This window comes from Nuphar pumila, chromosome 1 (assembly GCF_984573655.1).
Source record: "Nuphar pumila chromosome 1, dmNupPumi1.hap1.1, whole genome shotgun sequence".
Classification (NCBI taxonomy): Eukaryota; Viridiplantae; Streptophyta; class Magnoliopsida; order Nymphaeales; family Nymphaeaceae; genus Nuphar; species Nuphar pumila.
The window spans coordinates 108,089,550-108,105,905 of record NC_143249.1 but is presented as its reverse complement, the minus strand read 5'-3'; positions in this window follow the sequence as shown (position 1 = coordinate 108,105,905).

The window sequence follows — 16,356 nt, the reverse complement described above, 5'->3', positions numbered from 1 at the left end:
TTTACGTAAAGACTAAGTCAATTACGTATGGCCTGGCTATGGCCAAGGGTTCCTGCAACCTTGATGGATGCAAAGTACGCACAACGGTGCGCATCCATTTCCCGAAATAAGCGTGGCGATTTCCTACCAAAGAGGGGAGATGCCGCTGAAATGGATAAAAGAAACGCACGCTTTCTCCGTAAAAGAGAGGAAGTGCTGCTGAAATTTCTGAAGAAGCTAAGAATAGCTCAGAAAGAACGTAGCAGGATACTCTGACACATAGCAGAGTGCTACCCAGTTCATGGTTTGCCCTCTACAACGTAGAAGGGTTCGTCGCACCACTGCCGGTAGAGCAGGGGAGGTGCTGACGAAATGGTCGGCAGAAGAGCTGCCGGGACCAATGGAACGGCATAATGATGTCCGTTGATGGAACGATGCCAGATCGGCTAGTATCCTTGTGCCTGCATAGGCACCTTGCTCGTAAGGGCCGCTGAGCCGGAGTAGAGGTTGCGCCTTGGCTAGGTTTGGACTCGTTGCGTAAAAATACGCCGAGTAGCCGATCTATTTAGATCGAGTCATATGCATGCTCATTGAGAACGGTTACACAACCAGACTCGTAAGGGCCGAAGAGCCAGAGTGTGTTGTTTCCACCCAAAGAGGTGTGATGCTCGTGGTGGCCGAAATGCCAAAGAGCGGTGTTCTGCATGCATATGAATAAGACTTAAGGTCGCACATACCCCGCGGTTGAAGATCGTGTTAGGGGTACCCCCTCAATAATGACTGTGTTGGGGAAGACTGAATGGGGTCGGGTACATACTCCCGTAGTGCTGAAAGCACGGGCTGCCTAAATGGCATGCAGATTCTGTCCAAGTAATTGTAAGACTGGCAGACCCCTTCAGGAATTATGCTCACTGTGGAATGACAGTGATGGTACAGCCTTGAGTGACATGTATTTTACTTTGGACCTGATAGAGTCCACGATGGCCTCAGTCACTCATGGGTTTTGGGGTCGTGGTTATCCTTAAGATCTAAGGATTGAACCCAACTACTGCAAGTAGAGGATGCATCCGAATATGGGCCTAGTAGGATTCTCCCAGTTGAAACACACTGCTCTACTATGGATAGGGTCAACAGGCCTCTGGGGTATCTAAAATACATAGAATAATCAACCCCCAGAACGTCGCGTTGATGCCCGGACAATAGCTCTACCTGCGTACCAAAGGCGGGAGCGGTTAATTATCGAAACGATGCATTAGCTTAGGTTCAGCGATGCTTTGGATGTATGAGTGGATGACGTGTTGAGTCAGTCCTGCATAACCTTTGTGAAGGTGTCATGTTCGGTATACTACTGGACCGACTGGGCAAAGACCCGTGTTGTATCCGCACGACTAAGCGAAGCTCGAAGAGTTGTCCTTAGATGCGTGGGATACGGATGTGCCAAGTATGAAGACTTGAGCTAGACATCACTTTGAGACCCGAAAGAGGTCATGGCTAAGTCGTGGGGACTTAAGCGGCTATTCAAATCACAGCCCTGAAAAGGCTTGCTCTAAGTCATGAGGACTCGAGCGGATGTTCAACTCATAGCCCTACGGAGGCTCTTGCGATATACGCTAAGTCTTGGAGGCTTGAGCATCGTTATTGCGCATTGCGACCCTGAGTGGTCATTATCGTACTTGAGTTGAATGGATGTATGATTGCATGCTTACCAGACCATCAGTGGTTCTGACCCCGTTTTATGGGGATTTCAGGTGTTGAACCAGCGTGGCGATATGCGGAGCAAGGCGGCATCGAGTTCCAGGGTTTCTCTAGACAGAGTTGTACTGCTTCCTTTTATTGAACCTACACTGCTTTTCTAAGCAGTGATGTTGTAATAAACAAGTGGTTTTCGATAAAATGGAACACTTTGGTGGTCAATGATTTGCTTGGCCACATACCTGCAACGTGCTCGGGGTTTTCTAAAACTGACGACTCATTATCGTCTTATTCCGCTGCTAAAAGCTTTTCTAAGTTCCGCTGCAATGAAAAAAAAAGAAGAAATTCATGAAAATTTTAACTTAGCTTTGTTTTGGAAATCCGGGGCGTTACAAAATTGGTATAAGAGCATGTGTCTGAGAAACCTGGTTCAAGATCCGTCATAGTCCCGATATCGCACTGTAAGTATATGTTTTTATACTTTTGTTCTGATCTGGGTGCATCTTTGTATAGATGGCAACTCATGACTCGCGTGGATACTGCTATCGCTGCAAGGTCATGCACGATGAGTAGATATGCCCGTATGAAGTCCAAGACTGCCAATACTGTGGCGAAGATGGGCATTCCGCCAACGAATGCCAAAGGAAATATACCGCCGATATGGGTCGGCGGGCTTCAAAGGGTCTCAGGGATGAGACTTCGCGTGTCAGTGGACCGCATCACTCTAGTGTTGGGAGCAACCATACCCCAACATCTTTTGATGAATTACCAAGGCTGAGGGATTTTGATTTGAACTTCCCTGCGGAGGTCTATCACTCGCCAAGCTACCATCCGGCATCACATACGCCGAGCTTAAATGACAGGAACAAAAGAGGGGATTCTTTCTGTTCGCCAATCATTATTCTAGACTCCCAGAGTCTTGATCTTGCTGACTGGGAAAGTGGACTGGAGTCCCTCATATATCCCCAATATTCGCTTGCTAGTGCGGAAGTGCCGCCCAAGCCAAAGCTAGTAGTGCCTGCTCCAAGGTCATGTGGCAATAGATGGACCTTTTGGAGTTCGTCATCATCAAAGAAATCCAAGTCTTAAAGAGACTGGTGATGCTTTGGAGTCAGTAGACTCATGTATATAGTTTCTCAACGCCTAAAGTCTGCCAGTGCGGCATGACATTTTGTTTAAGGCGATGTTTGTGTAAATATGATGTATATTAAGTAAATAAAGCTTTTTACTTCCATATATACATTGAGAAACTAAAAACAAGTGCTTGTGTGTGCATAGATAAATGGCTCCTACGACGAGGAGAACCATACCAAGCGAGGAGTCCCATACGCAAGGATTCCTGTTTGAGACACTCAACAACCTGGTTACAGCCATCCGTGAAACGAGGCCAGAACCAGTCGCACCACGAAACGAGCACCTGAGAGGAGTGACTTATGAGAAGTTCCTCAAGCTTGACCCGCCAGTTTTCATTGGCAGAGCCGATCCTGAGCTCGCGGAGAGTTGAATCGAAGAGACAGAACGTGCCTTCTTAGTACTGGGAGTACCAGAGGAAAAGAAGACTAACTTTGGCACGTATCGGTTGAAAGACAATGCACGGAAGTGGTGGGATACCACTAAACTTATCCAGTTCTCACAAGTCGAAGTCATTCCTTGGACTGACTTTCAGAGGACTTTTATGGATAACTACTTCCCGTTGCATTCCAGAAACAAGAAAAAGATGGAGTTTCTGGAGTTGGAATAGGGCGGTATGAGTCTAATGGACTATACCACCAAATTTCAGAATCTAGAGCGCTACTGCTCTCGATTGTTCGAAACAGACCAAGAAAGGGCCGACAAATATGTGAATGGTCTGCGCGAAGGGCTGCGATCTCGAGTGATAACAAGCATGCCTTCGACTTTTCAGGCTGCGGTAGCAGCAGCTTCAAAAATCCAAGAGGATTGGGCGCGATCTAAAGTGATCATAGCAAAGAAGCCCATAGTGAATGGTGGGAATCGTAAAAGGACGTTCCCAAGTGGCCAGGGTTCACGACAACCCTTTCAAAAGAAGAAGTTCCAAGGAGGGAACAACACTCAACAAGTCGTGAGGCCAAGACAGAACCCAACTCCGAATGGTCAGCAGTCCAACTTCAGCTGCCCAAGGTGTCGTATGAACCACCCTGGAAAGCCATGTCCTCGTGACATTGGTGGGTGCTTATATTGTGGCAAGATGGGCCACTTTATAAGGGATTGCGCCAAGAAGGCTGCAGATGAACAGAGGAGTAATGCCGGATCTGCCGGACCCTCTCGACCTGCACCACAACGTTCTCAGTTTCAACGACCTCCACCTAGAATAGAACAAATGCCTACTGCAGGTCGTGTATATGCTGTAACGACTGAACAAGTCGAAAATGGTGACCTGATTGAAGGCACCGTACCTGTTAATGGACATGCAGCTTACGTCTTGTTTGATTGTGGTGCTACTCATACGTTTATCTCTGACGATTTCACCGAACAACTCCACGCCTCGGTGCAACCGATTGATAAAATGATCGAAGTATATAACCCGTTGGGTTCACGCACCAAATGTATCCGGTGTGTGAAAAATTTGGATATTGAGATAGCAGGGCAACACTTGCCTACTGACGCCATCCTGATCGATATGATACAGTACGATGTCATTCTGGGAATGAATTGGTTGGCTCAGAATAATGCCAAGATTCTGTGCCGCGAGGGCAGAGTGATTCTATCTCGACCCGGATTGCCTAAGATGGAGTACCGGTTATCCAAACCAGTTCCACAGAAAAGGCTCATATCAGCACTTAAGGTACAAAAATACCTTAGGAAGGGTTGTGTGGCCTTCCTGTTGAGTCTCTCGGTGGAAAAATCCAATGACCAACCCCTTGAGAGTTTGGAAGTGGTGCGGGAGTTTCCAGATGTGTTTCCTGAGGAATTGCCAGGACTTCCGCCACTTCGTGAGGTTGAATTTGGAATTCAATCCTTACCTGGAACAACGCCGATATCCAAAGCCCCGTATCGAATGGCGCCAGCTGAACTCAGTGAGTTGAAGTGTCAGTTGGAAGAACTGATGGAACAAGGGTTCATCCGTCCTAGTGTGTCACCGTGGCGAGCCCCAGTGCTGTTTGTAAAGAAGAAGGATGGATCCCTTCGGTTATGCATCGATTATCGGATGCTTAACCAGGCAACTGTTAAAAATAAGTACCCGTTGCCTCGGATTGAGGACTTATTCGATCAACTCAGAACAGCGAGGGTGTTCTCCAAGATCGACCTCAGGTCTGGATACCATCAACTCAGAGTAAAGGAAGAGAATATACCTAAGACTGCCTTCAGAACGAGATATGGCCATTATGAGTTCGTAGTAATGCCCTTCGGACTCACTAATGCGCCTGCTGCCTTTATGGATCTAATGAACCGGATATTTAGACCATATTTGGATAGCTTTGTCATCGTCTTTATTGATGACATTCTCGTATATTCTGAGAACAAGGAACAACACATGGAGCACTTGAAAATCGTCTTGAAAACCCTTCAAGATAACCAACTCTATGCTAAGTTTTCAAAATGTGAATTCTGGCTAGACAAAGTGATGTTCCTTGGTCATGTGATCTCAAAAGATGGAATCGCAGTGGATCCTGCGAAGGTGGAAGCTGTGATGGACTGGAAGCAGCCAGAAAATATCACTGAGGTCCGTAGCTTCCTTGGACTTGCCGGATATTATCGGAAGTTCATACAAGACTTCTCCCGAATCGCCGTACCGATGACGAAATTGCTTAAAAAGGGAGTCAAGTTTGAATGGACTGACCAGTGTAAGGAGTGCTTTGAGGTTCTCAAACAGAGGCTTACCACTGCCCCTGTCCTTACCTTACCTTCTGGTCAGGGAGGCTTCGTTGCTTATACCGATGCCTCGGGAACAGGTCTGGGTTGTGTGTTGATGCAGCATGGCAAAGTAATCGCCTATGCGTCACGACAGTTGAGAGTCCATGAGAAAAATTATCCAACCCACGATCTTGAGCTTGCCGCGGTAGTGTTCGCACTTAAAATTTGGCGACACTACCTTTATGGAGAGAAATTTGAGGTCATGTCGGACCATAAAAGCCTAAAATACCTCTTTTCTCAAAAAGAACTCAATATGCGGCAACGGCGATGGCTGGAATTCCTCAAAGACTATGAATTCACGCTTTCCTATCACCCTGGAAAGGCGAATGTTGTAGCGGATGCCCTTAGTCGCAAGACTGTTGGCACTCTGGCCAGCCTAACCGGACAATGGAAGTTGATGGAGGATTTCGTCAACTGGAAGCCATTTTTGGCTGATTCTGGCAGAATCCAAATGTCATGTTTGACGATCCACATTGAGTTCCTCGATCGCATCGTAGCCAAACAGTTCAAGGATCCCCAGTACTTGGAATTGAAAGCTCGTGCTGAAAAAGATGATACTTTCTTCCATTTGAAAGAAGATGGAGGAATATGGATGGAAGAAAGGATTTGGGTTCCAAATAACCCTGAGCTAAGACAGGAAGTACTCCAGAAGGCTCATAATAGCAAGTACACCATTCACCCTCGAGGTACGAAGATGTTCCAAGATTTGCAGAGGAAGTACTGGTGGAGGGGTATGAAACGTGATGTGGCTACGTTTGTCTCGAAGTGTTTGATCTGCCAGCAAGTTAAGATCGAACATCAGCGACCTGGTGGAAAGATGCAACGGATCGAGATTCCAGAATGGAAATGGGAAGGCATTACGATGGATTTCATCGTTGGATTGCCTCGATCCAAGAGACAACATGACTCAATATGGGTGATCGTGGACAGACTCACCAAGTCTGCTCACTTCCTGCCAATCAACACTCGATACTCAACTGAACGATTGGCAGGGATCTACATTCGGGAAATCGTTAGACTCCATGGAGTGCCGATTTCGATCATATCTGATCGTGACCCGAAGTTCACCTCTCACTTGTGGGAGCAGCTTCAGAAAGCCCTGGGGACGAAACTCAAGTTCAGTACAACATTCCATCCCCAAACAGATGGGCAATCAGAACGAACCATACAGACTCTTGAAGATATGCTAAGAGCCTGTATGCTGGAATGGAAAGGTGATTGGGATTCCCACCTAGCGTTGGCTGAATTTGCTTGTAATAATAGCCACCACGCTAGCATTGGGATGGCGCCGTATGAAGCCTTGTATGGACGACCCTGTAGATCACCAATCCATTGGGGTGAAGTGGGTGAGCGAACCTTGGACTCGCCCATTGTGTTGCAGCATTATACTGAGCAAGTCCACATGATCAGAAAGAAGCTACTGACTGCTCAGAGTCGACAGAAGAGCTACGCCGATCAACGGCGTAGGGAACTCACTTTTGCGGTTGGAGATAAGGTTTTTATCAAGGTCTCTCCAACCAAGAGTGTGTTTCGTTTTGGAAAGAAGGGGAAGCTCATCCCCAGATTCGTTGGTCCCTTCGAGGTTTTGAGCCGAATCGGAGAGACTGCCTACCGTGTAGCATTGCCACCGCAATACGCGCAAATACATGATGTATTTCACGTGTCAATGCTTAGAAAGTACGTTCATGATCCTTCTCACGTCATTCAACATGAAGATATTGACATTCGAGAAGACATGACGGTGGAAGAAAGGCCAGTAGAGATCATGGACCGCCGGGAGCAAGTGCTAAGGACGAAGGTCATTCCACTTGTTAAAGTGAGATGGCAGCATCATGGAATCGATGATTGCACTTGGGAGCCCGAGTCGGATATGCGGGATAAATATCCTGAACTCTTCACCTTGTACTCTTAGCTGAATTTCGCGGACGAAATTCCTTTAAGGGGGTAATGATGTAAGACCCGCAATTTTTCAGAAAATATCTGAATAAAATTCATGAGGCATTTACTGCTAAAAATGGCATTTTTCTCAGAATGCGAAACAAATCAATTCCTGCGAGCCAGTTACACTTAGGATATTCGTCGAAACGCGAATATATGCTCAAACACTCTAGAAGCCATAACTTCCTATCTGAACGAAATCAAAGGATTCCTGCGAGCCAACTTTCTTAGTTGCATCAATACGAAGATAATGGCGTACTCAGAATTTTTCGGAAAAAATTGCTGGAAACCCGAAATTCTTGCGGGACCCACAGAAATATTGGTGAGACCCATAGAAATATTCCTCAGAAAATATCTTGTGGGACCCACAAAATATCCTATGGAAATATCTTGTGGGCCCCACCTCAAAAGGAACCTCCAGGAATTTAAAAGAAGCCAAGGGGTAAAAGGGGCATGGAAAAACCCAAGAGGAGGTGGGCTTGGGCTATAAATAGCCCTCCCCACTCTCTCTCTTCTCATAATTTCGACCCCCCCTCTCTCTCTTGCCTTCTCTCTCTCTCCTAAACCTCCCCTACCTAGCCTAGCCCACCTGAGCCCACCTGACCTGGTCCTAACCCACCTGACCTGGGTCTGAACCCACTTGACCTGGTCCAAACCCAGTTGACTTGACTTGAACCTAGTTGGGTTTAAAGTCAAAGTCAAAGTCCTTTTTGGTCCAGATTCCGGTTTGGATTTCTAAACCTAGACTTAGCCTACTTGAGCTGAGTTCGAACCTGCTGAACCCAGTTGACTTGGATCGAACCCTGTTTGGTTCAAACCACTTAGGTTGAGTAGCTTGACCTACTCTACCTCTTTCTCAACTAAGTCAGCTTCATCTGACTTAGTCTGACCTCTCGAAGGAAGGCTCGAAGCCAAAGAAGCAACCCGGAGTCGTTTCTTCCACGATTTGAAGTAAGTTCGCTTCGCTGATCCATCTCTCTCAAGTATTTGATTGTTTGTATATAGAATATACTTTCTGAAGTAGTATCTTGCTTTAGTTCTTGATTGAGCCCTTTTTGGACACTTCGGTGTTCACCCGCTCGTCTCGTAACTATCGTCGGATATATCTATGTTCAAACACGCAGTATATGCGTTTTTAAAATGGTATCTCGCCCTAGTTCTTGGTTGAGCCCTTCAGAACACTTCGGTGTTCACCCGCTCGCCTCGTAACTATCGTTGGATACGGATCTAGGTGTATATCTGCTGATTCTGCCGACGCGTCTTATATCGCACAAGCTATGTAATTTACCTTTGCCGTCGCGTCGTATGATGCCAAGGCTCCCTGTTTTCTGCACTTCCGATTACTGCACTTCCGATTATGCATTTACTTACGCCGTCGCGTCGAACGATGCCAAGGCTTCTGCTTTGTTATATATGTAGAATATTTCGTTCAGTTACACATCCTGAACAATAGTATATGCATTTCTTTACGCCGCCGCTGTATAAAGCACAGGCTTCTGCTTATACTACATATATAGCGCATAAATGAGCGTTCAAATGGAGATCAACTCCAAATCGCCCATGCGATTCCTTGACCGCTCCTCGTTTAAGATTCTGCTTGACGAATGAAGCCCCTATTGGAAAGGCTTCGCTTTTTGGCAAAATGCTCTTTACGTAAAGACTAAGTCAATTACGTATGGCCTGGCTATGGCCAAGGGTTCCTGCAACCTTGATGGATGCAAAGTACGCACAACGGTACGCATCCATTTCCCGAATTAAGCGTGGCGATTTCCTACCAAAGAGGGGAGATGCCGCTGAAATGGATAAAAGAAACGCACGCTTTCTCCGTAAAAGAGAGGAAGTGCTGCTGAAATTTCTGAAGAAGCTAAGAATAGCTCAAAAAGAACGTAGCAGGATACTCTGACACATAGCAGAGTGCTACCCAGTTCATGGTTTTCCCTCTACAACGTAGAAGGGTTCGTCGCACCACTGCCGGTAGAGCAGGGGAGGTGCTGACGAAATGGTCGGCAGAAGAGCTGCCGGGACCAATGGAACGGCATAATGATGTCCGTTGATGGAACGATGCCACATCGGCTCGTATCCTTGTGCCTGCAAGGGCACCTTGCTCGTAAGGGCCGCTGAGTCGGAGTAGAGGTTGCGCCTTGGCTAGGTTTGGACTCGTTGCGTAAAAATACGCCGAGTAGCCGATCTATTTAGATCGAGTCATATGCATGCTCATTGAGAACGGTTACACAACCAGACTCGTAAGGGCCGAAGAGCCAGAGTGTGTTGTTTCCACCCAAAGAGGTGTGATGCTCGTGGTGGCCGAAGTGCCAAAGAGCGGTGTTCTGCATGCATATGAATAAGACTTAAGGTCGCACATACCCCGCGGTTGAAGATCGTGTTAGGGGTACCCCCTCAGTAATGACTGTGTTGGGGAAGACTGAATGGGGTCGGGTACATACTCCCGTAGTGCTGAAAGCACGGGCTGCCTAAATGGCATGCAGATTCTGTCCAAGTAATTGTAAGACTGACAGACCCCTTCAGGAATTATGCTCACTGTGGAATGACAGTGATGGTACAGCCTTGAGTGACATGTATTTTACTTTGGACCTGATAGAGTCCACGATGGCCTCAGTCACTCATGGGTTTTGGGGTCGTGGTTATCCTTAAGATCTAAGGATTGAACCCAACTACTGCAAGTAGAGGATGCATCCGAATATGGGCCTAGTAGGATTCTCCCAGTTGAAACACACTGCCCTACTATGGATAGGGTCAACAGGCCTCTGGGGTATCTAAAATACATAGAATAATCAACCCCCAGAACGTCGCGTTGATGCCCGGACAATAGCTCTACCTGCGTACCAAAGGCGGGAGCGGTTAATTATCGAAACAATGCATTAGCTTAGGTTCAGCGATGCTTTGGATGTATGAGTGGATGACGTGTTGAGTCAGTCCTGCATAACCTTTGTGAAGGTGTCATGTTCGGTATACTACTGGACCGACTGGGCAAAGACCCGTGTTGTATCCGCACGACTAAGCGAAGCTCGAAGAGTTGTCCTTAGATGCGTGGGATACGGATGTGCCAAGTATGAAGACTTGAGCTAGACATCACTTTGAGACCCGGAAGAGGTCATGGCTAAGTCGTGGGGACTTAAGCGGCTATTCAAATCACAACCCTGAAAAGGCTTGCTCTAAGTCATGAGGACTCCAGCGGATGTTCAACTCATAGCCCTACGGAGGCTCTTGCGATATACGCTAAGTCTTGGAGGCTTGAGCGTCGTTATTGCGCATTGCGACCCTGAGTGGTCATTATCGTACTTGAGTTGAATGGATGTATGACTGCATGCTTACCAGACCATCAGTGGTTCTGACCCCATTTTATGGGGATTTCAGGTGTTGAACCTGCGTGGCGATATGCGGAGCAAGGCGGCATCGAGTTCCAGGGTTTCTCTAGACAGAGTTGTACTGCTTCCTTTTATTGAACCTACACTGCTTTTCTAAGCAGTGATGTTGTAATAAACAAGTGGTTTTCGATAAAATGGAACACTTTGGTGGTCAATGAGTTGCTTGGCCACATACCTGCAACGTGCTCGGGGTTTTCTAAAACTGACGACTCATTATTGTCTTATTCCGCTGCTAAAAGCTTTTCTAAGTTCCTTTGCAATGAAAAAAAAAAAAAAGAAATTCATGAAAATTTTAACTTAGCTTTGTTTTGGAAATCCGGGGCGTTACAGAAATGGCTGGAATTAACAAAGGAGAATAATGAGTTTGAGTCAGAGCTCGAATAAAATACAGAGATCACGAGTCGGAACCCGGATCAACAAAAGAAAATGAAGAGCTCGAGTCAGGACTCGAGTAAATAAAGAGATCTCGAGTCGGAACCCGGATCAACAAAAGAAAATGAAGTGCTTGAATTAGAGCTTGGATAAGATAAAGAGATCTCGGGTCGGAACCCGGATCAACAAAAGAAAATGAAGAGATCGAGTCAGGACTCGAGTAAGGTAATGAGATCACGAGTCGGAACCCGGATCAACAAAAGAAAATCAAGAGCTCGAATAGGAGCTCGAATGAATAAAGAGATCTCGAGTCGAAACTCGGATCAACAAAAGAAAATGACAAGCTCGAGTTTCAGCTTGAGTGAATAAAGAGATCTCGAGTCGGAACCCGGATCAACAAAAGAAAATAAAGAGCTCGAATCTGAGCTCGAATAAGGTAATGAGATCACGAGTCGAAACCCGGATCAACAAAAGAAAATGACAAGCTCGAATCTGAGCTCGAATAAAGAGATCTCGAGTCGGAACCCGGATCAACAGAAGAAAATGATTTGAATAAAAACCCGAGTCGGAACTCGGTTTTCCAAAAAGTTGGGATTTTGAAAATGTACCAGTTTGAACACTGGATTTTGAAATAATACCAGTTCGAGCGCTAGGTTTTGGTTCAGTATTGGTGATTACTATTCAATTTTGAATCATTAGGAATTATGATGGGACTGTTTGTTGAAATCCCAATACTGACCGGATTATTGTTAATGCAGTTGAATGCAGATGAATATGAATTGACGCATATAAATGCACAAGTGCGTGAAATGAGGAATTTGTTTATCACTGCCTGCATACAGAATAAAATTTTAAAAATGCCCCAGTGTAACTGGGAAAAGAAAGTTTGATCATTATTTGAAGAATATAGGAAGATTACAAAGGAAGAGTAGATGCTTTAAGTATAGAACTTTTTCAAGTGTCGAGCGTTAATGGGATCTGACAATTCTACCCCATCGGCATTGATGAGCCGATATAAGTTGCGGGGTAATGCTTCTTTGACAACATAGGGACCTTCCCAATTTGGCGACCATTTCCCGCCGGGATGATGTTTGAGATAAGCTGTGGATCGAAGTACTAAATCATTGACTTTGAATCTTCTTTCGATGATAGACTTCGCATATTGCCTGGCTACTCTCTGGCGATAGGATTGAGCATGCTCTGCTGCTTTTAGCCTTCTCTCGTCGAGTAAGTCTAGCTGCACTAGTCGCTGCTGTTGGTATTGATCAAGAGGTAATTCTAGAAGCGATGCGAATTTCAAAGCGGGCTTTTGAGCATGTAGCGGCAATACCACTTTTGTTCCATAGACCAATTCGGATGGAGTAGCATTCGTTGGAGTGCGAATGGTGGTCCGATAGGCCCATAGTGCATCGTCAATCTTCTCATGCCAGTCACGGCCTGTTTCTACAGTTCGCTCCAAGATGCGAATTAAAATTTTGTTGGTGGCCTCTGCCTGACCATTCCCTTGAGGATAGTAGGGAGCGGAAAAATGATGATAGATTTTGAACTTTGAGCAAATGTCTTCATTTTTTCATTCTTGAAATGACTGTCATTATCTGACACAATGTCATGTGGGATGCCGAAACGGCAAAGGATGTTCTTGTGAATGAAAGAGACCACGTGTCGGCCTTCTACTGTGCGAAGAGTGATAGCTTCTACCCACTTGGTGAAATATTCTGTTGCGGCAAGGAAGTATTTGTGGCCATTTGAAGCTGAGGGAGTGATGGGACCTACGACATCAAAGGCCCACATAGAGAACGGCCATGGAGAGACAACAGACTGTAAGTAAGTTGCCGGAGCATGGATGGAAGGTGCGTGTATCTGGCATTAAACACACTTTTTCACATAATGATAACAGTCTTGCTGCATAGTCTTCCAGTAGTAACTTGCTCTGATGATCTGTTTGACAAGGGTTTGGTAGCCGACGTGGCCACCACAAATGCCTTCGTGTGCTTCTCGCACGACTTCTTTGGCTTCGTCTTCATCTAAACATCTGGAATATTCTGAACTGAATCCTCGACGATAGAGAATATTTGCCAGAACGAAATATCGGGTAGACATACGCTGGATTGCTCGCTGCTCTTTCTTTGAGAGTTCTGGAGGAAATTCACCGGTTTCTATGAAAGTTTTGATATTGTAATACCAAGGTTTCTTCTTTTGCTCAACCTGGTTTACTTGCTCTGTTGGATGGAAAGCAGGTTGGTCAAGTCTGCCGATTTCAAAAGAGCGACAGGATTCCCCATTTTTGAATGCAATAATGGATCCTAAACTGGCTAGGCTATCGGCCACTTGATTAAAATCTCTCTTGATATGGAATAACTGAAATTCTTCAAACTTGCTGACAAGAGCTGAAACAATTTTCTGATAAGGAAATAACTTTTAATCTTTGACTTGCCATTCGGCTCGAACTTGATTGACAACGAGTAATGAGTCGCCGTAAGCATGCACTCTCTTAACATTGAAATCTAGTAGAATCTTTAGACCTTGAATCAAGGCTTCATATTCAGCCATGTTGTGAGTGCATTGAAAGTCTAACTTGAGAGAAAATGGAATCATCTCTTTCTCAGGAGTGATTAGTAAGATTCCAATGCCTATCCCAGCCATATTCTTGGAACCATCAAAAAATAAATTTCAGACCGGGTATCGCTGGATGTTGCATATTTGCTCATCTGGGAAATCATCTTCGACTTTCACCTCTTCTGCCAGAGGAAAATTCCCCAATTGATCTGCAATTGCTTGGCCTTTGATTGACTGTTGCGAGACATATTCTAAGTCATACTGCATCAGTAAGACTTGCCATTTTGCGACTCGTCCGCTGAGGAAAGGTTGCTCCAAGATGTACTTGAGAGGATTGAGTTTGGACAAAATTTTGACTTCGGATGCCAGTAGGTAGTGTCTTAGCTTCTGACACATCCATACCAGAGCTAGGCAGGTCTTCTCTATTTGAGAGTATCTCTTTTCATAATCTATGAAAGTCTTACTCACATAATAGATAGCATGCTCTATCAAGCTGCCTTCTTTGTATTGTGCCAAGAATCCGCCGCATGCGACTTGATTGACTGAAATGTATAGCAAAAGAGGTTTTCCCAATTCTGGCGACTTCAAGATAGGAGGATTGAGAAGATACTTCTTGATCCGATCGAACGATTGCTGACATTCTGGTCCCCATTCGAACTTAACTTCTTTTCTGAGCAAGTGATTGAAAGGTTCGCATCTCGTTGCCAAATTGGAAATAAATCGTCGGATTGATTGCATACGTCCTTGAAGGCTACGCAATTCTTTGAGATTTTTTGGGGGTGGCATATCAATGATAGCCTTTGCTTTGGCTAGGTCAACTTCAATTCCCTTTTTGCTGACCAAAAAACCCAACAGATTGCCTGATTCGACTCCAAAAACACACTTTTGCGGGTTAAGCCTTAACTTATAAAGAATGAGTCGCTTAAAGACTTGATCAAGGGCTTCGAGGTGATCTTCTTCCTCTATAGATTTCACGAGGATATCATCAACATACGCATCCATGATTTTGCGCATCTGATCGTGAAAGATAACGGCCATTGTTCTTTGGTACGTTGCTCCGGCATTCTTGAGCCCAAAAGGCATAACTGTATAGCAGAAAGTGCCCCAAGGCGTAGTGAAGGAAGTTTTGGATTGGTCGCGGGCGGCCAACTTAATCTGATTGTAGCCGGAATATCCATCCATGAAAGAGAACATAGCATGTCCTGCCGTGCTGTCGACTAGGAGATCGATGCTTGGAAGTGGATAGTCATCCTTCAGAGTTGCCTTATTGAGGTCTCTGAAGTCTATGCAGATTCTTACTTTGCTACTTTTCTTTGGGACAACGACGATATTGGCTAACCAATCTGGGTAGTCAATAGCTCGAATAAATCCTGCTTTGAGCAGATCTTCAAGTCCTTCTTTGACTTGTTGTTTTATTCTAGGATCCATTTTTCTCAGCTTTTGCTTAACTGGCTTAGCATCTGGCTTCAAGACAAGGCGGTGCTCGACTAATTTTGGGTCTAAACCCGGCATATCTTCATATGTCAATGCGAACACTTCCTTATGTTACTTGAGAAATTTAATGAGCCTTTCCTTATCTCCCAGACTCAAACTGGTTCCGATCTGGAGAATTTTGGGATTTTCCTCTGAACCGATATTGACATCTTCAGTCGGATCTTGCACTAGAGGAGATGGTTCATCCTGCTTCTGAACTGCAACGAACTCTGGTAACTCTTGAAGAGACTGATCATATTCCGTATAATCAGCTGACTACTTTGCACTCTTGCCATCTTCGGTGCTTGCTTTGACTCTGTGAATTGTTGTCGACTTCTGAAAAGCCTTGGGATTGAGAACGAGCTTCTTGATTGTCCGAGAAGTCATTCTGAAATTTTGGATAAGAAATTTGGTTCAGATAAATCGGCCTATAGTAAGACAAGCAATCATTTGAAGAGAACTATGCATAAGATGGTATTTAAAATTATAATGAAGAGATAGAAGGAAAGGAGACAAATGACATCCGGATAGACAAAGAAATTTGGATTTTTATTGATTGATCAAAGACATTGATAAAATGAGACATTTATTTTGAAAGAATAGAAAGGAAATAACAAATGTTCTTCAATGTGACCCTTTGACAAAAATAGTCTTCTTTGACGAGCTTCCTCTAGAGAACCCCAGTCCTGCTCTGTGGGGACGATGCTTCTGGATCACTGACTCGATGCGGCCATCTTCGTTCTTGCCGAGTCCTTTGAAGGGTTGATAACCGTGCTTCAGGAGTAACTCAAATCCCTTTCTTGACTTCATGAATTGAGGAAACAACGGGTGATCCTTAATGGTACTGTAGTTGATCCGGCCTCCAACCTTGAAGAATTGAGGGCCTCTCCATCGGGTCATGGCTACGGTGTGCAGAGATGGTTCTGACGATGCCTGGAGTATTTCTCAATTTTCTCCGTGACTGATCTCTTCACTTTCCCTGATGCTGGGAATATCCACATTGAATGAGGGCCGAGGAATCATTGACTGCGGGAGCCTTTCTTCTGGGTCTTCTCCCAGTATTGTGGTAATCATTCCACCTTTTGAC